This window comes from Aotus nancymaae, unplaced genomic scaffold (assembly GCF_030222135.1).
Source record: "Aotus nancymaae isolate 86718 unplaced genomic scaffold, 86718_ANA_hifiasm-v0.15.2.pri h1tg000057l, whole genome shotgun sequence".
In the NCBI taxonomy this organism is placed as follows: domain Eukaryota; kingdom Metazoa; phylum Chordata; class Mammalia; order Primates; family Aotidae; genus Aotus; species Aotus nancymaae.
In genome coordinates this window covers 29,116,023-29,140,750 of record NW_026988471.1, presented here as the reverse complement: position 1 = coordinate 29,140,750, position 24,728 = coordinate 29,116,023, and the positions used below count along the sequence as shown (strand labels likewise).

General features: G+C 41.3%; 1 long non-coding RNA gene across 3 annotated transcripts in view; it reads left to right on the top strand.

Annotated features, from left to right (window-relative positions):
- Positions 1-24,728, top strand: part of LOC105733236 (uncharacterized) — an 89,233-nt gene that overhangs the window by 3,532 nt on the left and 60,973 nt on the right. For 2 of the 3 annotated variants that reach the window (XR_001111214.3, XR_010337987.1), the window contains exon 2: positions 18,601-18,682. This is a non-coding gene — a long non-coding RNA (uncharacterized LOC105733236). Of the gene's footprint in view, positions 1-6,903; positions 6,977-18,600; positions 18,683-24,728 lie in introns of those variants that run through there. The other variant, XR_010337986.1, reaches the window with a different exon arrangement.

The following is a 24,728-nucleotide window of genomic DNA, read 5'->3' as shown; positions in this document are numbered from 1 at the left end:
ATATGAAAAGATTTTATCCTATGGAGTTCATAGGAAGCTCTTTGTTTTGACGAAGTTTGTAATCGTATCAGTAAGCTGAGAAGTGGCTCATGGCTAGTACATTTTTTATCTGTGGGTGTGTTCCTTGGCTCCAGGAACTTATTACTTATTCTACTTTGGAGAATATCCAGGAACTTGTTACTTATTCTGCTTTGGAGAATAAGTAAATAGATGGCTTCTTGAGGGGAGAGAGAGAGAGAAAGAGAGAGAGAAAGAGATACAGAATTTCAAAGATACAAAGATAATAACCACACAGTGAATGGAATCACAGATCAATGTTTGTTTATGTAATTCTAAATAGCCTTCTCTTTCTCCAGTGCCATGGCCATTGTGTTCCACTGTGCTCCTGGGAAGCCTCATGTCATCTAACATGTACAGGAAGAGAGGGTTAACTGTGTCCACTATAACAGCTCTGTTTCACTAGTGTGGCTTGGATCAGTTAGAATTCTGCAGAAAAACTTCAAGCAGGGCTGAGCTTTGTCTTTTGTGGACTGGCTATCTGAATTTCAAGACGAACACACCACAGATAACAACCAGTGACTTTGGTGATGCTTCGTGGCAGTTCAGAACACTGGCAGCCTTGTTTCTTTTCTATTCTTTTTTTACATTTCCTCAGAGCAGTGCTATATCATGGTGTTTATTTCCTAGAAAGCATTGAGAAATATTAGAGTTTTCTTTTTTAATCCAATGAGTGATATATCTTGAACATAGAATAGACATATGTGTAGTATTTTGTGTGAGCAAAGCTGAAAAGGAAGACAAATGGTAAGAAAGCTTTGGTAAATGGAAGGAAATGGTTGGAGAACTTTTTAAAATTTCTGAAGACACGAGGACTTTTTTTTTTTTTAGCAAAAAAAAGTATCAAGAAGTATTTAGTATTTAGTTAGCTCTGTTCTTCACAAAGTAATGCTCTATGCTCCCAAATAAATTACAACACCATCATAACCATAATGATAGTATTGGTATAGTATTTACCATGTGCTAATCAGTATTCTAAGTATTTTTACCCTTATTGATTTATGTAATCCTCACAACGACCATATGGAATGGATCTATTATTGACTCCATCTTAGATGCAGATGGAAAATCTGAGGCTTAGAAGGGTCAAGTAATCTGTCTATAACTGAGTACCCCATTTTTCTAAGAGAAAGGGAATGAGTTATTTTTAAAATTATCTTTTCTTTTTCCTCCTTTCCCCTGTTCCCCACTTCCTATTTACTTCTTTAGAAATGTAGTTATCACCTTTACCTTCCCTTCACCAGACACTCTCTACACAGCAAGCTTATCTAACTGTACTTACTTAGAAGCTCCAGAGCCAGAACCTGCTCCCACTAGGAGAATGTCTCAGCAGACAATAGTCTGTTTACATTTATAACCGAAAAGTATGCCGACGACAGAACTCTCTCCTACCCGGACAGTATCGCAGACAATGGCCATTTTACAATCTAGCTCTGCCTGTGATAGCACCAGCTTGACCTCTTGGTAGATATAAGGCACCAATGTCAGTCACACAATCCCACCTGCTCACTTCCTGTCCTGCATGCTGCTCATGCCAATTAACCTGCTTTCTGCCCCAAATGTGAAGCAGTACCCTTCAAGGCAGGAGCCTGTACTTCTTCCCCTAAGTTAGCTTTGGAATCAAAAGTGACTTTCTTTATAGCAGACCTTACTCTTGTCCACTGGACTCTGCAAGCAGCAAGTGACTGAACATGTGGTTCAGTTACATGTCCGTGGCACACAATAAACAGTGGTGCCTAATAGTAGCACTCAAGCAGGGTGGCTCCTGAGCCCATCCTCTTGACTACTACTTGATTGACAGTTTTTCCTTTTCTACAGAACTCAGTGTTCTAGAAGATACTTAACACACCCATGATTTCACATGAATGTATAGACAGTAAGGGGACTTTTGCTGAATCTCAGAGACTCCAGGTCTCACAGAGCAAGTACATGGAAAGGATGAGATACAAACTCAGAGAGTCTCAAATGAAGCCCAGGCTCATTCTCCTAGTCCACGGTTTTCTCCCTAAAGGGTAGCAAAACTCTAAGCCAGCAATCACACTTCTTGGGACTTAGTGTATGAAACGTTTATACAACGGTACAAAAATATACAGATATAAATGAAAGTTCATTAAAGCCCTCTTTGTAATACGAAAAAGAAAAACTGGTAATGATCTAAATGTCTATCAGTAAGTAAATGGTTCAATCATTATAATACAGACATACTATGATACCTTGTGAAGTGTGTTTATATGTGCTAACATAGAATGGTATTTGTATAGTATTTTTAAAGTGAAAAGAGCAAGTTAAAAGGAGAATTAAAGCCATTATTTTTAAAAATCTTGGTTATAGGCTGGGCGCAGTGGCTCACACCTCTAATCCCAGCACTTTGGGAGGCCAAGGTGGGTGGATTGCTTGAGCCCAGGAGTTCAAGACCAGCCTGCGCAACATGGTGAAACCCCATCTCTACAAAAAATACAAAAATTAGCCTGGCACGGTGGTGTGTACCTGTGGTCTCAGCTCCTCGGAAGGCTGATGTAGGAGGAAGCTTTGAGCCCAGAGGTGAGCCATGATCACGCCACTCTACTGCAGCCTGGGTGACAGAGCAAGACCTTGTCTCAAAAAAAAAAAAAAGAAAAAGAAAAAAATCTTGGTTATATAAATGTGTTTTTATTCTTTCAATAAATATGATTAGAGCACTGACTATGTACCAAGCACTGCTTTAGAAATTGGGGATGCCATGCTAAGACCGAGTCCTTGCCCCTCATGGGTGGTGGACTGTAGCGAGAGAGAAACTGAACAAAGAAAAAATTAAATACTTGTAGATGACTGCAGGTGCCCTGAAGAAAATTAGACAGTGGAGTTAGGGTAGGGTGGCTATTTGAGGTTGTGTAGGAAGGAATATTTGAGGAGGTGCAGTGTGTGCAGATGCTAGAAAAGAGCATCCCAGACAGAGGGGACAGGAAATCTGAGGTCCCTGAGTGGAAGGAGCTCACATGACCTGGGAAGGCTTGTGGGGCATAGGCAATGAAAGGAAGGGGATTGAAAGTGGGGCAGATGTCAGATTTTGTAGGACCAACGGGGTCAAGTTCTATTCCAAGTGTAATGGAAAGACACTGCAGTAGGCCAAAGCTCATTTTCATTTTGCATTTTAAAACAATCCCTCTGGTTCTCCTGGAAGCATGGAGATCAGTCCAGAAGTGAAAGTGGTGATCTAAGTGAGAGCAGATGGGGCTTACACCAGGGCTGCAGTATAAGGGCATGGGGAGAAATGATGGCATCTGGGATATAAAACATATTCTGGTAGATAGGACTTACTGATGCATTGGATGTGGGATGTGAGAAGAGACGCCTCAAGAAAAGACATCTCTGTGAGCAGAATCCTGCATCAGGCAGAAATGGCACCCACCAAATGCTCAGGCATGGGGAGGAAGTGCCAGCGACAGTGTGGCTCTGTGGCAGGTCTGTGCGGGAAGCTGTGCCCCCTGCAGCTGGCTCTTTTGGAGGGAGGTCTGAGGCCACCACACTCCCTCTCTACTGCCTGCACCCATCTTCTCCCTACTGCATCCTCCACTGTGGGCCTTTTCCTACCATCCCCTTCCTACAGGTGCCTGATGCTATGACCATGTTACACTCCTGGCCACTCTGCAGAGCTGCCCACTGTCCTGTGCTTTGCACCCATTCTTTGCAGCCTCCTGGAGAACCTCTGTTCAGCTTTCACACCCACCCTCCCCTCCCCTCCCCTCCCCTCCCTCCCTCCCTTCTTTCCTTTTAAATACATTTTTAAAAATTGGAGATGGGGGTCTTGCTTTGTTGCCCAGGCTGACCTCCAACTCCTAGGCTTAAGTGATCCTCCTGCCTCAGCCTCCCAAAGTGCTGAGATTCAAGGAGTGATCCACTTCGCCTGGTTGGGACTTTTGTTCTTGATATAACTAGTTAAATTTAGAATTTTACATTTTTTGTTTTTATATATAATGGCATTTTTCTCACTACTGAAACTATCCAGTATATTCATGGCACTTGCCTTCAGGGCATGTTCAAAGCTGTGTTCTGGTTCTAAAAATGTTCAGCCGAATCAAATGAAATTTCATATCTCTGTGTACCCACTATCTATATATATGCCCATCCATCCATCTGTCTCTCTTTCTCTCTGTTTCTACCTTTCTGTTTCTTCAAGCCTACTGTTGTCTCAATGTCTTCCCCTTGTATGTAGTGTTGGAACACAGAGGTTGTCCTATGTCTGAGGACACCTTCTTTTCCACATTTTCACTGTTGTTATAAATATGACTCTAGGAGAATTTTTAAGACCGAATGTCTGTGTTGAGGATACAGGCAAACACACAGAGTCTCACACTCTGTTGATGATGGTGTAAATTGGTACAATATTTGTGGAAGGCAATGGGCAAAATCTATTACATTTTAAAATAGGCAAAAACTGTTTGGCCTCACATTTTCTACTTCTAGGAAATGAGATTAGAAACACATTAATACAAATAAATAGTTGTTTTCAGAAAGACTGGTAATTTTGAAAGGAAAAAATACATATTTCCACCATTATAAGAAATGGTAAATCATGACACAGCCATTTAGTAGAATATTGTGTAGCTATTGATAGCAATAAAATACTGATATAGAAAAAATGCCCAAAATACACTGGATAAGAAAAACAAGTTGCAGAACTTGTTTAGTATAATTCCGTTTTCGGTTTTAAAAATGTAAATTATATGTAAAGGTAGATAGATATTTTAGGTTATGCAAAAAATCAGAGTAAGCCAGGTGTGGTGGCTCACACCTGTAATCCCAGCACTTTGGGAGGCCAAAGTGGGTGGATTTCTAGAGTCCAAGAGTTCAAGACCAGCTTGGGCAATATGACAAAATCCCATCTGTACAAAAACAAACAAACAAACAGACAAAATTAGCTGGGCATGGTTGCATGAGCCTGTAGTCCCAACTACTTGGGAGTCTGAGATGGGAGGATTGCTTGAGCTTGGAAGGTCAAGAGTGCAATGAGCTATAATTGTGACACTGCACTCTAGCCTGGGTCACAGAGCAAGACCCTGTCAAAAAACAAACAAACAAACAAAAAAACCAGAATCAGAGTAAAATATATCAAACCATTCAAAGTATTTCTCTAGAGGCAGTGTGTGTGTCTGGGGGGCATATGGAGAGAGGGTGAAGGGAATGAGTAGGGTCTGGGTATCTTATAAGAAACTTTTTACTTTATACACTTCTTTAATGTTTATTTTTCAACAAATATATATGACTTCTTTTTTAAAAAAATTAAAGTCATATTGAAAAATTATGTTACAAAATCACAACCAGTTTATGAACATTGATATAGTCAAGATACTCTCAGAATGTCTTCCCTACTTGAACAAGTTAAAAAAAAAAAAAGAAGATACAGTCAAGATAAAGAACATTTTTCCACAACCACAAGGATGACTCATGTTGACATTTATAGCCACACCCACTTCCCTCTCACCCTATTCCAGCTTTAATTCCTGGTAACTACTGATCTGTTCTCCATTTCAAAAATGTTGTATAAGAGGAACCACACAGTATGTAACCTTTTGGGAATTAGCTTTTTTGTCCACTGAGCATAATTCTCTGGCTATTCCTCCAGGCTATTTATGTATCATCAGTTCATTCCTTTTCTTTCCTTCTCTCTCTCTCTCTTTTTTTTTTTTTTTTTTTGAGATGGTCTTGCACTGTTGCTCAGGCTGGAGTGCAGTGGCACCATCTCAACTCACTGCAACCTCTGCCTCCTAGGTTCAAAGGTTTCAGCCTCCTGAGTAACTGGGATTTACAGGTGTGAGCCACCAAGTTCATTCCTTTTGGTTGATGAATAGTATTCCATGGTGTGGATGTATCATAGTACATGCAATCATTTGTCATTGATGGCCATCTGTGTTGTTTCCAGTTTTGGACTCTTATGAATAAAACTGCTTTAAGTGTTCATGTACAGGTTTTTTGTGAACATGGTGTGTTATCCCTGTGGGATGTATGCCCACATATGCAATTGCTGGGTCATATGGTAGTTGTATATGTAGTCCTTTAATCCACAAAGCTGGTATGACTCTCCATTTATTTAGATCTTCTTTGCTTTTTGTCAGTATTTTGTAGTTCCAGCATACTAGTCTCATGTTTTGTTAAATTTGCACCTAAGCATTTTATTTTTTGAATGATTGTAAATAGTAGTTTTTTTTTTTTTTTTTTTTTTTGAGATGGGATCTCATTCTGTCACCCTGGCCAGAGTGCAGTGGCATGATCTCAGGTCACTGCAACCTCTGTTTCCCTGGTTCAAGCAATTCTCCTGCCTCAGCTTCCTGAGTAGCTGGCATTACAGGCATGCGCCACCATGCCTAGCTAATTTTTTGTATTTTTAGTAGAGATGGGTTTCACTCTGTTGGCCAGTCTGGTCTTGAACTCCTGACCTCACGTGATCCACCTGCCTCAGCCTCCCAAAGTGCTGGGATTACAGGTATGAGCCACTGCACCTGGCTAGTATTCTATTTTTTAATTTCAGTTTTCACATTTATTGCTAGTATGTAGATGTATTAACAATGATTATATTAATTGATTTTTGAACACTGAACTAGCCTTGCATCCGTGGAATAAACCTCACTTCTTTTTTTATATTGCTGAATTGTTTTTGCTAATATTTTGGTAAGGACACTTGCGTCTATATTCATGAGGGATATTGATCTGCAGTTTTCTGTTTTTGTACTGTCATTGTTTGGCTTTGGTATCAGGGTATACTAGCTTCGTAAAATAATTTGAGAAGTATTCCCTCATCTTCTATTTTCTGGAAAAGATTGAGTAGAATTGCTGCTAATTCTTTAAATTTTTTTTTTTTTTTAAAGAAAGAAAGAAAGAGAAAGAGGGAGAGAGAACAGGAGTCTTGCTCTATTGCCCAGGCCGGAATGCAATCCAAAAATAGGTATTTAAAACCTCTTTTATGCTGATAATTGTGCTTAACAGCAGAGACAGGAAGGAATAAGGGAAGAAAATAACAAACAAACAGCCAACCAATATTTCATTTAAGTCTGTGAAGTGCTATGCAAATGCTGAAGAGTGATTTACTTCCAATTATGTGGTCACTTTCAAAATAGGTGTAATGTGATACTAAGAAAAATGTATGTTCTGTGGACCTGGGGTGAAGAATTCTATAAATATTCACTGAGTTTACTTGTTCCAGGTCTGAGTTCAAATCGTAGATGTCCCTGTTTATTTTCTATCTCGTTGATCCGTCGAATACTAACAATGTGGTGTCAAAGTCTCCCACTATTATTGTGCGGGAGTCCAAGTCTCTTTATAAGTCATTAAGAACTTGTCTTATGTATCTGGGTGTTCCTATATTGGGTGCATATATATTTATGATCATTGACTCTTGTTGTTGCATTGATCCTTTTACAATTGTGTAATGTCCTTCTTTGTTTCTTTTAGTCTTTGTTACTATTACAGTCTATTTTGTCAGAGACAAAAGTTACAACTCCTGTTTTCTTTTTTTTTTTTGCTCTCCATTTGATTGGTACGTCTTCCACCAACCCTTTGTTTTGAGTCTTAGTGTGTCCTTGCTTATGAGATGGATCTGGATAGAGTGTACCGATGGGTTTTGACTTTTTATTCAATTTGCCTGTCTGTGTCTTTGATTGGGGCATTTAATCCATTTAAATTTAGGATTAATATTGATATTTGTGTGTTTAATATTGTCATTTAATGCTAGCTGGCTATTTTTCCCATTAGTTGTTATAGATTCTTCATTATGCAGATATTCTTTACCTTTTGGTAAGTTTTTGGGATGACTGATACTGGTTGTTCCTTTCTGTGTGTAGTGCTTTTTTCAGAAGCTCTTGTAAAGCAGGCCTGGTGGTGATGAAATCTCTGAGTGCTTGCTCACAAAAAATTTTATTTTTCCTTCATTTATGAAGCTTAGTTTGGCTGGATATGAGATTCTGGGTTGAAAATTATTTTCTTTGAGGATATTGAATATTGACCCCCACTCTCTTCTAGTTTGTAAGGTTTCTGCTGAGAGATCTGCTGTAAGTCTGATAGGCTTCCCTTTGTGGGTAACCTGACCTTTCCCTCTAGCTGCCCTTAGAATTTTCTCCTTTATTTCAACTCTTGTGAATCTAACGATTATGTGTCTTGGGGTTGCTCTACTTGAGGAATATCTTTGTGGTGTTCTCTGTATTGCCTGGAGTTGAGTATTGTCCTGCCTTACTAGGTTAGGAAAGTTTTCCTGAGTAATATCCTGAAGAATATTTTCCAACTTGGATTCATTCTCTTCATGACATTCAGGTATACCTATCAATTGTAAATTAGGTCTTTTCACATAGTCCCATATTTCTTGGAGACTTTGCTCATTCCTTTTTGCTCTTTCTTCTCTAATCCTGTCTTCTTTCATTTCATTAAGTTGGTCTTCGACCTCTGATATCCTTTCTTCTGCTTGATCAATTCGACTGTTAAAACCTGTGCATACTTTGCAGAGTTCTCGTATTGTATTCTTCAGTTCCATTAATTCACTTATATTCCTCTCTAAATTGTCTATTCTCATTAGGATTTCGTCAAACCTTTTTTCAAGGTTCTTAGTTTCTTTACATTGGGCTAGAACATGTTCTTTTAACTCACAGAAGTTTCTTATTATCCACCTTCTGAAGCCTAATTCTGTTAATGGAATGCACTCGTTCTCCATCAGGCCTTGTTCCCTTGTTGATGAGGAACTGTGATCCCCTGTAGAGGGAGAGGCATTCTGATTTTGGGTATTCTCAGCCTTTTTACGCTGGTTTCTTCCCATCATTGTAAATTTATCCACCTGTCATCTTTGTAATTACTGACTTTCAAATTAGGTCTCTGAGTGGACGTCCAACTTGTTGATTCCCAGTGCCGGAATCTGAGCAACCCACTGCACCAGCTGAAACAGCGGCATTAAGATTGACGGTGCTTTTCTGCCTAGGAATCTCCAGTCTGGCTTCCTTCTTGAGTCCCTTTTTCAATCAGCTGAACAGGCGACTCTGCCTTCCCTGAGCTCCAAATGTCTACCAAAAGGGGACCCAGTCCCGTTTACTCTGCACCAGGAACCACCATGCCAGCCACAAGAGTAGCACTGGCAACCTGTGGGACCCCTCCGCTGGGAATTTCCTAGTCAGTGAGCAACAAAAATTCGTTTGAAAGTGTGGTGTCCTCTCGTTCTCTGTGCTTTCACTGGGAGCTACAATCCTGAGCTGCTAGTAATCGGCCATCTTGGATCTCTCTCCAATTCTTTAAATTTTTATAGCATTCTCCAGTGAAGCCATCTGGACCTGGGGATTTCCTTTCTGGGGGTTTAAATTTTTACTTAGTAGTCATAGGGCTATTCAAATCACCTATTCCATATTGGGTGAGTTGGGGTAGTTTGCATTTTTTGAAGAGTTGATCCTTTTCATTTCAGTTGTCAAATTTTTATGTATGTAAAATTCCTTATCGTATTCTCTTATTATCATTTTGACATATGCATGGTCTGTAGTGATATTCCCTCTTTCACTCTTGATATTTGTATCTTTTCTCTTTTTTCTTTGTCAGTCTTACTAGAGACTCGTCCATTTTATTGATGTTTTCAAATAACCAGCTTTCTGTTTTACTGTTTTTTCCTATTGTTTTTTGTTTTCAATTTTACTGAATTCTGCTCTTGTCTTTATTATAGGATCACTTCTACTGGTTTTGGTGTTTGTTTTTCTGTCTTCTTTCTCAAAGTTCTTAGGTTTGTAGCTAGATTATTGATTTCAGGTTTTTTATCTTTTTCTATTAGAAGTATTCAGTGCTAAAAAAGTTCTTTTCAGTAGTGTTCTAGTGGTGTCCCACAAATTTTGATATGTTGTTTTTTGACTTTTATTCAGTTTAGTATATTTTAAAAATTTCCCTTGAAACTTTCTCTTGGCCCAGGAGATATATAAAAGTTTGTCATTTAGTTTCCAAGTGTTTGGAGATTTTCTATTTTTCTACAATTTTTTTTTTCTGTTTTTTTCTTTTTTTTTAATTATTTTATTTTATTTTTTTCTTTGATTATTTTTTAGTTTATTCCATTGTGATTAGAGAATATACTCTGTATGATTTAAATTCTTTTAAATTTGTTGAGCTTTTATTTTTTAAATGACACAGAATATAGTTTTTCTTGGTATGTTGCATTGGCACGTGAATATGTATTCTGCTGTTGTTGGATGAAGGGCTCTCTAAATGTCAGTGAGATCTTAGTATTGATAGTGTTGAGTTCTATATCTGTCCTGATTTTTCTGTCTTGTTTCTCTGTACACTTTTGAGAGAAATTTAAGTCTCCAACCATAATTGTCTGTCTATTTTTCTTTTAAATTCTATTAGTTTTTGCTTCACATATTTTAGCTCTGTTTGGGGCATAAACATTTAGGATTGCTATGTCTTCTTGGCTGGACTTACTCTTTTATTATTATGTAATGCTCCTCCCTATCCCCTGGTAATATTTTTTGCTTTGAAATCCACTTTATCTAATGGTAGCATAGCTACTCTTGTGTTCTTTTGATTAATGTTTTCATGGTATATTGTTTTCCATTCTTTTACTTTAAAAATCTATTTTTAAATGTCTAGTAGGCAACATAGAATTGGGTATGTGTTTTAATCCCTCTGCCAGTCTCTCTTAATTAGAATATTAAGACAATTTGAATTTAGTGAAATTATTGCTATGTTAGGACTTAAATGTGCTGAGGTTTTCCCCCATCTTTGTTTTCTGTGATTTTTATTTTTGATTTTTATTTTTTCCTCATTCCTGTGGGTTACTTGAAAACGTTTAAAAATCATTTGTTTTCCTCTATGGTACTTCTGAGTTTTTTGTTTTTGTTTTTGTTTTTTAAGATGGAATTTCACTCTTGTTGTCCAGGCTAGAGTTTAATGACGAGACCTCAGCTCACCGCGGCCTCCGCCCCCGAGTTTCAAGTGATTCTCCTGCCTCAGCCTCCTGAGTATCTGGGATTACAGGCATGTGCTGCCATGCCTCGCTAATTTTATATTTTTAGTAGATATGGAGTTTCGCCATGTTGATCAGGCTGGTCTTGAACTCCTGATCTCAGGCAATCTACCTTCCTCAACCTCCCAAAGTGCTGAGATTACAGGCATGAGCCACCGTGCCTGGCCTTGTTTTTGTTTTCATGTTTTAAGACAGGAGTCTTGCTGTGTTGTCCAAATAAAGTCTCAAACTTCTGGGCTCAAGCAATCCTCCCACCTCAGCCCTTTAAGTAGCTGGGATTACAAAAAGTGCATGCCACTGTGTTTGGCTCTCGGTTATACTTTTCGAATGTATGTCTTTGATAGCTTTTTAAGTTGTTTCTCTAGGTATTTCATTATATATACATAACTAATTACCGTCTGTTGTCAACATTTTCCCAGTTCAGATGAAGTATAGAAACCTTAATTCTTTTTGCCATTTCCATTTATAGTTGTCTTAAATATTTCCTCTATATAGAGCACTACATCAGAGCATGTTATAATCTTTGCTTCAATGATCAATTAATTTTAAAAACTCAAGAGCAGGAAATATTGCACTTATCTATGTTTTTGCTTATGTTCTCGTTCTTTCTTTCTTTCTTTTTCTTTCTTTCTTTCCTTCTTTCTTTCTTGTAAACACTATGAAGGAAACTCTTTCTTTCCATTGTTCCAAGATTCTTTTATAAAAAACATTTTATTTTATTTTTTTTTTTAGAGAATATTCTTAGCTATTCTTTCAGTGTAGGTCAGCTAGCAACAACTTTTTTTTTTTTTGCTTTGTTTTCTTTCATTTTGAATGTCTTGATTTCTCCTTCATTCCTAAAGGGTATTTTCTCTAGATATAGAATTCTGGGTTGACAAGTCTTTTTTCAACACTTGAAAAATGTTGTGCTGCTTTCCTTTTGAACTCTATGGACTCATTTACGAAATCTGTTGTTGTTCAGATTGTTTTCCTCTTACAAGTAAGATGTCTTTTTTTATTAGAATTTTTTATTTTTTTGACTTTAATTTTCAGAAGTTTGACTATGACATGCCTTAGTATAGATTTCTTTGGGTTGATATTGTTTGGAGTTTTCTCGGCTCCTTGAATCTGTAGAGTTGCATCTTTTGCCAATTTGGAGAAGTTTTCAGTTATTATATTTTAGAGCACTTTTTCAGCTTGGCCCTTATTTTCCTCTTCTTCCAGGATTCTGATGACACTAATATTAGATTTTTTGTTTTAGTCTCACCAATCACTAAAGCTCTGTTCTTTTTTTTTTTCAGTTTGTATTTTTCTCTGCTCAGATTATTTTTTTTTAATAGTCATGAAACTTTTAGTGGAGTGTCTTTTATTTTTCTAGTTGTTCGTACACATTTTTTTTTTTGCATGACAACTTGAGTCATTTTCTAGTTAGAGGAGTATGCATTTCCCTTTTATTATTATCATTATACTTTAAGTTCTGAGATAGATTAATTTCTGTCTTCAAGTTCACTGATTTTTCCATTCACTTCTATATTCTGCTGTAAGCTCATCCATTAAGTTTTATAAAAATTTCAGTTATTAGAGAGAGATCCAAGATGGCTGACCACGAGCAGCTCGGGATAGTAGCTCCTAGTGAAAGTGAAGAGAACGAGAGGATGCCACAGTTTCAGATGAATTTTTGTTGCTCATGGACCAGGAGATTCCCAGCAGAGGAGCCCCACAGGTGGCTAGCACGACTCTTGTGGCCGGCACGGCGGTTTTGCTGGTGCCTCAGTATGGCAGTTCTTGGTGCAGAGTGAGCAGGACTGGGTCCCCTTTTGGCTGATTCCCTGGCAGGAAAGCACCATCAATCTTAACACCACTGTTTTGGCCGGCGCAGTGGATTGCTCAGATTTCGGCGCTGGGAATCAACAAGTTCGACATCCACTCAGAAACCTAATTTGAAAGTCGGAAATCACAAAGACGACAGGTGGATAAATTTACAATGATGGGAAGAAACCAGCGTAAAAAGGCTGAGAATACCCAAAATCAGAATGCCTCTCCCTCTACAGGGGATCACAGTTCCTCATCAGCAACGGAATAAGCCCTGAGGGAGAACGAGTGCATTCCATTAACAGAAGTAGACTTCAGAAGGTGGATGATAAGAAACTTCTGTGAATTAAAAGAACTTGTTCTAACCCAATGCAAAGAAACTAAGAACTTTGAAAAAAGGTTTGACGAAATGCTAATGAGAATAGACAATTTGGAGAGGAATATAGGTGAATTAATGGAGCTGAAAAACACAACACGAGAACTTCGCGAAGAATGCACAAGTTTTAACAGTCAAATTGATCAAGCAGAAAAAAGGATATCAGAGTTTGAAGACCAACTTAACGAAATAAAACAAGAAGTCAAGATTAGAGAAAAAAGGATAAAAAAGAATGAGCAAAGTCTCCAAGAAATACGGGACTATGTGAAAAGACCTAATCTACGTTTGATAGGTGTACCTGAATGTGACGAAGAGAATGAATCCAAGTTGGAAAATACTCTTAAGGAGATTATTCAGGAAAACTTTCCCAACCTAGTGAGACAGGACAATATTCAACTCCAGGTAATACAGAGAACACCACAAAGATATTCCTCAAGAAGACCAACCCCAAGGCATATAATCGTCAGATTCACTAGGGTTGAAATGAAGGAGAACATACTAAGAGCACCTAGAGAGAAAGGTCAGGTTACCCACAAAGGGAAGCCTATCAGACTTACAGAAGATCTCTCAGCAGAAACCCTACAAGCCAGAAAAGAGCGGGGGCCAATATTCAACATCCTTAAAGAAAAGAAGTTTCAACCCAGAATTTCATATCCAGCCAAACTGAGCTTCAAAAGCGAAGGAAAAATGAAATCTTTTGCAAACAAGCAAGTATTTAGAGATTGTACCATCACTAGGCCTGCTTTGCAGAAGCTTCTGAAAGAAGCACTGCACATATAAATGAACAGCCAGTATCAGCCTTTCCAAAAATATATCCAGCTAGCATCAAATGGCAGTATTAAACTCATATATATTATTAACTGGATAAAAAGCCAAAACCCATCGGTACGCTGTATCCAGACCCATCTCACATGCAGCGATACACAAAGACTCAAAGGGACAGAGGAAGATTTACCAACCAAACAGAGAGCAAACATAAATAAATAAATAAAAAGCAGGAGTTGCAATTCTCACCTCTGATAAAATAGATCTTAAAGCAACAAAGATCAGAAGAGGCAAAGAAGGACATTACATAATGGTAAAAGGATCAATGCAACAAGAAGAGCTAACGATCCTATATATACATGCACCCAATACAGGAGCACCCAGATACATAAGACAAGTTCTTAATGACTTATAAAGAGACTTAGCCTCCCACACAATAATAGTGGGAGACTGTAACATCACATTATCAATATTAGACTGATCAACGAGATAGAAAATTAACAAGGATATCCAGGACTTGAATTCAGACCCAGAACAAGTAAACTTAATACACATTTATAGAACTCTTCACTTCAAATACACAAAACATACATTCTTATCAGTACCATATCACACCTATTCCAAAAGTGACTACATAATTGCAAGTAAATCACTCCTTAATAATTGCACAGCATTTCATAGGTTTAAATAAAATATTGGTTGGCTGCTTGTTTGTTATTTTCTTCCCTTATTCCTTCCTGTCTCCATTGTTAAGCACAATTATTGGCATAAAAGAGGTTTTCAATTCCCATTTTTAGACTGCATTCTAGCCTGGGCAATAAAGCAATATTCCCGTTCTCTCTCCCTCTTTCTCTTCCTTTTTCTTCTTCTTCTTCATTCTTTTTTTTCTTTTCTTTTTTTCTTTCTTTCTTTCTTCCTTTTTCTTTAAAAAAAAAAGTCTTTTTTTTCCAAATATCTACTTATTCATGGGGATTTTTCTAACCACCTTTAAAATTTAATCCTCTTCCCCCTCTCATATACTCTTCCATCTGTCTTTCTCCTCATTAGCTTCTGATTGTGTGTGTGTGTGTGTATATATGTGTGTCTATATATATATACACACACTTAAATAATTTTATATATAAAAACATATATAATTGTTACTATTTCCCCCATTGAAATATAAGCTATATGAAGGTAGGATTTTTGTCTGTTTTGTTTACTGCTGTATTCTCAATATCTACAACAGTGCTTGGCACACCACAGTTATGCAGTTTGTACATGAAAAAAAATTTTCAGTTATTGTGATTTCCAGTTCTAAAATTTCCAGTTTCCTCTTTATGTATTCTGTTTCTTTACTGTGTGTTTTTATTTAAGCATGTTTGTAATTGCTTATTGAAGGATTATTTTTATGGTGGCTGCTTTAAAAAGATGTTGTCAGTAACATCTTTGTCATCTTGGTGTTGGCATCTTTTTTTCTTTTTCTTTGTTTTTGGAGACAGGGTCTCACTCTGTCAGCCAGGCTGGAGCACAGTGGCATGATCATGGCTCACTGCAGCCTTGACTTCCCAAGCTCAAGTGATCTTCCCACCTCAGTCTCTCCAATAGCTGGGAATGCAGGCACACGTTACTATGCCCAGATAATTTATTTTAGTTTTTTGTAGAGACAGGGCTTCCCTATGTTACCCAGGCTGGTCTTGAATTCCTGAGCTCAAATGATCCTCCTAACTTGGCCTCCAAAAGTGCTAGCATTGCAGGGGGGAGCCCCAGCACCCAGTGGTGGTGGCATCTATTGATTGTCTTTTTCATTCAGTTTTAGATCTTCCTGGCTCTTGGTATGATGAATATTTTTTCTATCAGAATTTGTAATATTTTGGATTTTATGTTATACGATATTTTAAATCTTGTTCAAACCTATTTTAGCTGACTCTAGCAAGTACTGACTAAAATCTAGTGTGAGCTCAGTAGGGAAAGGGGAAAGTGATGCCCATTTTGCCATGAGTGGGGGTAGAAGCCCAGATTCTCCATTTGTCTCCATTGACACTTATGAGGCAGTGCTCCTCAGTACTGCTGGGTGGAGATGGGTGTTCTTGATTCCTTCTAGGCTTAGTCACCCTCACTGGGAGGGTCAGGAGTGCCACTGCTCCCCACAGGGCTTCCACTGACCCCATGGGAGGAGGTTGCTTCATTTTTACTAGGCAGCGGTAAAGGTCTTAACTCTCCACCAGGCCTCCTCCAAGCCTCTGGCCCCTCCCTGGTGGGGAGAGAGAGGGCTGTCTCGTTACTGCATGATGGGGGCAGAAGTTGAGGTGCCCCATATGGGCTCCACTGCCACACATGGCTGGATGGTGGAAGGTAGGAGGGGTCTCTGCCACCTGGTAGAGATGAAAGCTCCGGCTCCACACTTGGCTTCCTCTGATACCACCCTGGCAGGGGGTTTGGGACACCTTGATACAGCCTGGTGAGGGTGGAGGTTGAGCCTCTCCACTGGCCTTACCTGGTGAGGGTGGATATGGGGCCACCATTGCTGTTGTTTCCTGTAGCATTTGGCTGAAGTTGAGTAATTGTTGTTTAAAGGTTTTCTCCTTTGCTAGACTGCCCTTTCCCTGATCCTTTGCTAAAGAAAGCAGGCTTTTGTTGGGAATGTTTCTGTGTGTGCCTCCTACCATTTCTGAGTTGCCAGCTCCTTTAGCTCCAAGACAAAAAGAAAATGCCAGGGACTTACCACTGTCTCATTTCTTGTGGCCCAAGGCCCCTAGCCCGTCTGCCTCCTTCTCTCCGTCTTCAGATCCTCCTGTTTTACATATAATGTCCAGGGTTTTTACTTGTATTCAGAGGGACAAATAGGAAAAAGTATGCCTACTCCATCTTCCTGGAAGCAAAAGTCCTTGTGTAACATTGAATAAAGGGCAAACTGTAAGAATAGAATCTAATGTCAGCTCAGCCCTCTGTTTACTCAAGAAGCCCCGCAGGGCCCACAGCAGGGATTGCACCAGGAGATGTGAGGAGGGGGAGCAGGTGAGGTTCCTGTCACAGGCTGAGTTTTTCTGGAAGCAGACTCAGAGATGGAGTTAGCACGTAGGGGCTCAAGTAGGGAGTGCTTTTGGGATCAAAGCCTATAGAAAAGAATGGAAATGGAAAGGAGAGGAAGGGGAAGGGGAGAAAGAAGGGGAAGGCAGTGAAGCAGGATTGTGTAGAGGGAGATGCCAAGGCTCTATGGAAGCCACCCCTGACCCGCCAGGGCAAGCTGAAGGTGGGATGAGCTTTCATAGCTGTCCTGACTGGGGAAGAGAGGGTCAGGCCTTTGTACACCTGTATTGTCAGTCACGGGGTGTGTGTTACCCTGAAAAGGGATGTGACCTTTGCCAAGGCAGCCTTCTTCACTGAGGTCATCCCCAGGGGTGGTAACAGTGGAGGCTGGCCTTGCAGCAGCCAGGGGATAAGTCCTTCATTCTGAAGGTTGCTCTGGGTGACATGCCACGGACCTGCCACACTTACCTTTCTTCAATGGGCTACTGACAGAGAGCTCTGATCACAATGCTTCTCTGTGGCCAGACCCGGGGATTGATGGTTCCCTGTTGATCTATGTCCTTGATGCTTCTCTTGAGGAAAGGGTAAGCCCTGGATATGGGATGCTTTCCCTGGTTATATAGGCTGGATTCCAGCAATGAGTGCAGAGTTCTTACCCCATTCCCTTCCATCGTGTCTAGCTCCAGCCAACGTGGCTTCAATTTAATCTCTGTTTTCAAGACTGAGCTGCCACCTTTAAAGATTATTGTTAATCTTATTATTAACAGTACTATTGTTAACAGTACTAATAATATAATTGATTGAGCATCACTATGTTTTAGTCAACTCACATATTTTATTTTATTGAGTGCTCATAACCACCCTATGCAGTAGGAATTATTATTGCTCATTTTGCATATGAGAAGACGGAGGCTCAGAGAGGTTAAATCACTTGCCCAAAGCCTACAAGTTACTAAGAAGCAGGGTCAGAACCAAACTCTTGTGCTTTTCCCACCATCCAGTGCCATCTGTATCCTGTTCAGCAGGGTCTCAGCCGACTTCATGGAGCCATTATCATGTGGCAATATAGCACATTCACTTTGTCCTCTGTACAAAATGAAACTGTCACATGCAATTTCAGTTTTAAAAAAGAATTTGGAAGAAAATATTTCAAAATATTTACTTTGGTTACCTCTAGACTAGTTAGGGTTACATATGATTTTGAAAAAACTTTGTAGCATTTTGTAACAATTTTATAAGAACATGTATTCCATATATAAATAGAAAATAAAAACCCTTAAAAGGGAAAATAAACATCGAGACAACAAAATTTGTTCAGAAATGAAGCCAGCTGTCAGTGGGCATGGTGTGAAAGAAAAGCAGCAGAGCCTGAGAATAGACACAATTTGTGGACTCCGCCCTCATTTATCAAAATGATTCCATTTATATAGTAGATGTTTCTGAAATGTGGATTCTAAATCCATTTTTCTAAGTCAGAGTCTATTTTGAATAGACTAGGGAAAGTGTTTATATCTATAAATATTGTAGTAATTCCCCCACAAAGTTATAATTGTACATCTATTGGCACTTTACAGTTTACAAAGCATTGAACATATACTTTCTAGTTTGGTCCTCCCAACAATAATGTGTAATTGCTTTCTTCTTTCTACAGGTATAAATTCAGCCTGAGATTCCAGAATATTCTGTATATTGACCACCACAGCAAGAAGAAAAAGTCCATGTAGGACTGAAATGTAAGTCTTAACGATTGCTCAACCTGGACTTCTCTCCACAATACCACCTTTGAATTGAGTTATCTCACAAATAATAACTTTCATGTCTACTTGAAGTGGATTTGTTTACAGGGCATTGCTTTCATTAATTCATTCTGCAGCTGCTGAGTGCTAGGGTAAGCCAGGCTTCCTCTAGGATAAGCCAGTCTTCCTCCCTTGCCTGGGGATTCAGCACTGGACAAAGCAGTTATGATCTTGAGTTTTAGTCTGCGAGCCAGGAGTGGGGGTAGAAGAGGAAACTAGAGGATCAGGGTCATTTCCAATGGGGGCTGAGAGTGATGAAGATGAAAAGCATGATGCTGGGGAAGAGAGAGATTTGTTGGGGTGTAGGTGTGGGGCCACTTCAGGAAGGGTCTTCAGGGGGTCTTTCTGAGGAGCTGGCGTTGATGCAGTACCTGGAAGAGGAAGCCAGTAACCACTGGGGGGTCAGAGCCTTCGGGTAAGAGGGAACCATAAGAAAAGACATCCCAAGGCTGTGGGAATGAACTTAGCTTATTTGAGGGAGCAAAGGAGGGTTTGCGTGACTAGAGTGGGGGCCCTTGGAGGGTAGGGGACCCTGGCTGGGAATGTGGCCTGTGACTTTCTTCCCACAGCAAGGAAGAAGGGCTCTTCTCCAGGGGCCTTTGAGTTGCCACGGCCAGTGTGGTTTGGTGGGTTCCAGCACTAGCCCTAGCACTCACTCCATCCCAATCTTAGGAGAACAGGCCCCTGCACTCCCAGCCTCAGTTTCCCTACCAAGAAGTGCAGGGTTGCCACTGTCCTCTTTTCCTACTGAATTCATTTTTCCCCTTCCTCACAAGACGACAAGCTCTGTGAAGATTGTAATGAGGTCACTGCTTTCTATCTAATTTCTCCACACTCCCAACCCATCCACCCATCCATACACCTACACCCTAAAGCATCCAGGCCATCTGTGTTCAATCACGGCAGATCAACTGATATATGAGCTAAGGATTTAAGAAATACATAGGATTTGGAATAAGCTGGATTCGTGGGCCAATCGTAAAAACTGCTACTGATATTTAATAGCTATAGAAAGAAAAATAGAGGCCTGCTTAGGCACTGTAGCCAGCTGCTAGCTCCCAGCCACCCCCATCATCCGGGCCTGGGGACAGGGCCCACTCTCCAGTCCTTTCCTGCCCCCAGGGATGACTTGCTGGGAGGATACATGCTATCTTGCCTGGGATTTACCCATTTGAACAGCCCATATTTCACACCTGTGGCTCCCGCTAACTGCACCTCCTCTGAAGAATTAGCGAAAGGAAGGGATCCTGTGGGAGGGGCAGGTGATGTTTGCTCAGCTTCCCGCCTTGGGATAAAAGAGTGAGCTTTCCGAAATTCCAGTCTGTCTGTACTCCCCTGTTTCATGCTGGTCTCGGCTCCCCATCGCTCTCAGAAAGAAATTCCCTGTCCTTATGCTTTCAAGTCCTGCCAATTCTAGCCCCCGCCTCCCTTGGGGCGCCACCACTCCCTGTTCTGCTTCTCTGGCTCTGTCTTCTGGCTTCTTAGTCTGGGACACTGGCCATTCTTGCCTCTTCCCTGTGGTTGAGAATTCTCTGTGCCTTTCCCCTTACCTCACTCTTGGGCAGGTGAGCTCATTCCCACTTTCTTCCCTCCTGTCTCAGTTTAAATTTGACTGCCTTGTGGAGATCCCCCTGGGAGAGGTGCTTCCTGTTCCCTGTTCCCTGTTCCCTCAGCCCTCCAAGCCCCCTCTTTGGCATCTTAATTGTAATTTGCCTTCAATGGCTGGCTTCCCTGTTGGCTATAAGACCCTGAGGACAGGGGCTGCATTTGTCCTGTTCCCAGGTGTTTTTTTTTTTAGCGGGGGGTGGTGAAGGGTGACAGGATGTCACTGTGTTGCCCAAGCTGGAGTGCAGTGGTGCAATCATGGTTCACTGCAGCCTTGACCTCCTGGGCTCAAGCGATCCTCCTACCTTAGCCTCTCCAGTAGCTGGGACCACAGACACACACCCAGCTAATTTTTACAATTTTTGTAGAGATGGGGTTTTGCCATGTTACCCAGGCTGGTCTCAAACTCCTGGACTCAAGCAATCCTCCTGCCTTGGCCTCCCAAAGTGCTGAGATTACAGATGTGAGTCGCTGTGCCTGGCCTCAGGTATTCTTCCTGCCTCACACAATGTCTGGCATAGGAGCCATAAATCTTTGTTGCATGGATGAACAAGTGAACCAGGAAGGCCTTTGAAGCTTTTCAGCACTGCTTAGGTTTCAGGGTGAAATTTGGGGGATCTCTTGAACTTCAGTTTCTTAGACTCCAGCAAAGAACAGGACCTGTAACTGGGAAGTAAAGGTGAGAGAACCACAATGACAGGAGCATTTTCAAGCTCTGACCTGCTAGCCTAGAGCTGAGTGCCAGGCCCTGCTCTAGGCTCTTTGCATGAATTATCTAGTGAATCTCACAATTGCTGTTATAATCTCCATTCTTCAGCCAGTCCTGGGAGTAAAGGGAAGGGAATGTGAGTACTAGGTGGGAAGAAAAGCAAGAAGTAGGTGGTAGAAACTCTAAACAGAAAGAGAAACAGGCTCAATTAGAGGGGTCTGCTGGAAGGAATGGAAGAGGCCCCAGGACTCTGGCTTCAGGGCCAGGGAGTGCGTCTGGGTTGCTTGGTCAAGGACAGACAGGCTTTACTCAGAGCTGGCCAAATTCTGGCCACTGGACTAAGAGGGCTTTACATGACTGCTTCAAACAACTGCACAACAGCCCACTGAAGACGGGAGCTTCAGAACAGTTAAGTCACTTGCTCAGTGTCATACAGCTAGTGGCAGAGTTGCAACTGGGAAGTCTACTTGCTCACTGGGGCATTCCCAAATGGTCAGTGAAACAGCAAGTTCTGGTTTGCTTCTTGAGTGTAGCCCAGATGAGTTCGTTTGAAGCACTGACACCATCTTAGAGAATTATAGAAACATCACTCTGCTCAAATCAGCAAGGGCACGCCTGTAAGAGCAGGTGTAGAACCTGCCTTTGTTCCAGTAGAACAATTGTAACTGAGATTCCTTGGTCTGGAGGCTGCCAGAGAATCCCCTGAGCTCAGCCCAGCCTCTTGATCAGGACATTTTGAGCTAATGTCCCGTGTCATTTCTCTGCTGCCTGACTAAGCCTCCTCCCTCTGATAACCATAAAGTGCTGTCTCTACTATAAAAACAAGTTTTCTTCTAAAGCCGTCTTCCACCCCAACCAGAAGCCCAAGCCCTCTTATTTCTTACAAGTTTCTGCTCCCAGAGCCATTTTATTTCTCCTTATTGGGTGATCAATTTGTCCCTCTCCGCCTGGGACTATTCTGCTTTTAGGACTTTTACCCTCAGTCCCAGGTAAAAACCAGGGTGGGTTGGTCACTGCTCCACACAGGGCTAGGGTAGAAAAATGTTTTTAAATTCTCATCCATACATCATTTCTTTAGCTGCTTAATGTATGCAGCCTGTCCGATTTTGTGACAAACTGTCACCAGCATTCCCAGAAATTGGCAGGTCACGTGCGGCCTACTTGCCCGCCCTAGTTGACTTGTTGCATACCTGCACTTCCGTGGTTGGTCACTAGATGGTGGCCTCGCACCCTTGTTTAAAGAAAGTTTGCCACTGAACCAGCCTTTTAGAAGTGCTGGGCATTTGGGAAGAACGTGGGCCAGAGAGAAGTGAAAAAATATATGCTTATAGGACAGACTGAAATAAGCAGACCAGTGTGCAATGGCAAGTGCTAAAAAGGAAAAATATCAGATCTGGCTTAAAATTCCTTAAGCATTTAGACTTTGGGGTGGGAAGAAAGGCATGTTTATTTCACTAGGAAGTGGGTCTGCTTTCACCAGCTGTTCTGAATAACTTGTCCACTGTGAAGACATCACGTAAAGGAGAAAAAGCTGACAAGTTAGGCAGATGCAGGGTTCATCTTCTGGGTGGGTTTAATTACAGCTTTGGCGCCCTAGGTGAGCGAACATCCCAATGCCAGAGCAGGAACTGCAGTGTGCTTAGCCAGCCCAGCCAGGGCTGAAGAGGCTGACAAGCCCAAAGGAGGCCCCTCCCGAGGCTGAGTGACTCACGCCACCTGCAGAGAACACAGTTGCCACGAGCCTTCCTCATGCTCTCGAGCAGCTAGCTAAATTTATATTCTGAGAACAGAACACTGTGGCGCTGGAGCTGTCAGGAGGGAACAGGGAGGAGATGGGAAGGAAGAGTGCAATCGCCTTGCAGCGGGCTCTGGGGGTGGAAGTGGATTCACATTCTGAGGGCTTCGTAAGTGAGCCCGCAAGGTTTTTCATGGAGAAAGTGTTGTCTGAGAAATTATAGTTTTCTCTTTAAGTGTTGCCCTCTCCTCCACTTAAACCCTAGTAATGGCTGTCAAAGTCAAGGGAGAATCTTCTCTTTCACCCTCTGAAGGTTTGCTGAAAACTCAACTCACAAAAGGCAGATTAATAAGAGAAAAGGCTACACATTTATTAGCATGCACAAGGCTGAATCAGAGTGACAGCCCATATCCTGGTGGGGCCCAGATACTTACCCAGCCTTATTTCCAGGGGAACTGGGGAGATAGGGAATATAGGTACTTCCGTCTAGAAGCAAGAAATGATTACCAGGGAGAATGAATGGATCAGGAACACAGATTAACTTGTAAATGGTTCTCTTTGGAAGTCAAATGAGCCTGAGAGACAGAGGTTATCCTGTGAAAGGGTCTCTTCAGGTGTGGTTACATTGGATAGATGATAAGATAACAGGAAGAGGAAGGAAAAACAATTATTTTCCTTGGTGGGTTCATTCAGTCTTTATGCAGATGAGAGAAAAGTCTCTTTAAGCATCTGTTGATCTCTAAGGGCCTTTAATTCAAAATACTCGTTATAGGCTAGGCATGGTGGCTCATGCCTATAATCCCAGCACTTTGGGAGGCCAAGGTGGGAGGATTGCATCCTTCAATCCAATCAAGTTGACAATATTAACTGTAAAGTTTGAATGAAGCAACCAAGGATCGAATGAGGCAACTGAGGCCAGTTATTGAAATAAAGAAATTTAATCGGCCCCTGGGCGAGGTTCTGCGGTCCAACACAAGGGGCTGGAGAAGTTGCACCAACTTCCTGGAGTGTGGGGTTTTTATGGCATAGGGTTTGAGCAATGGCAAGGCACTCTGATTGGCCCTAAGAGGACTGGAAGGGAACGGGGCAGGCCGTCGTTGGCTATTGGGTGGCTGGGCGAGTCCTCCAGTGCAAGAGTTGTCTAGGATTGCATTAGCCGGGGCGTGGTTGACTCGGAGAGTTCCTGGGCAGAGCACACAGCAGTGGGAAGGCAGGGAAAAGGAAGGCGGGGGGCATCAGGGCACCTTTTGGGTGAGGCTACCAGCCTGACATTAGCCATCACATATGCCACTGTATAAAGCCCCAAGTCAAGAGGTCAAGCCTTGCACTTGGTCTCTCAAGTTGCCCTCTTGGCCTTCTTCCTAGTGTACCTTCCTTCCTTTCATCACTATTCTATAGCTTTTAAAAATTTATTTATTTATTTATTTTTTGATACGAGTCTCATTCTGCTGCCCAGACTGGAGTGCAGTGGCGTGATCTCAGTTCACTGCAATCTCCACCTTCTGGGTTCAAGTGATTCTCCTGCCTCAGCCTCCCGAGTAGCTGGGATTACAGGCATGTGCCACCATGCCCAGCTAATTTTTGTATTTTAAGTAGAGATGGGGTTTCACTATGTTTGTCAGCTGGTCTTGAACTCCTGACCTCAAGTGATCTACCCGCCTCAGACTCCCAAAGTGCTGGGATTACAGGCGTGACCCACCACGCCCGGCCTGCTCTACAGCTTTTTAATAATCTTTTACTCCTGCCCTAAAACTTGCTTTAGTTGCTGGGTGAGGTGACTCATGACTGTAATCCCAGCACTTTGGGAGGTTGAGGTGGGCGGATCACCTGAGGTCAGGAGTTCAAGACTAGCCTGGCCAACATGGTGAAACCCTGTCTCTACTAAAAATACAAAAATTAGTTGAGCGTGGTGGCAGGCACTTATAATCCCAACT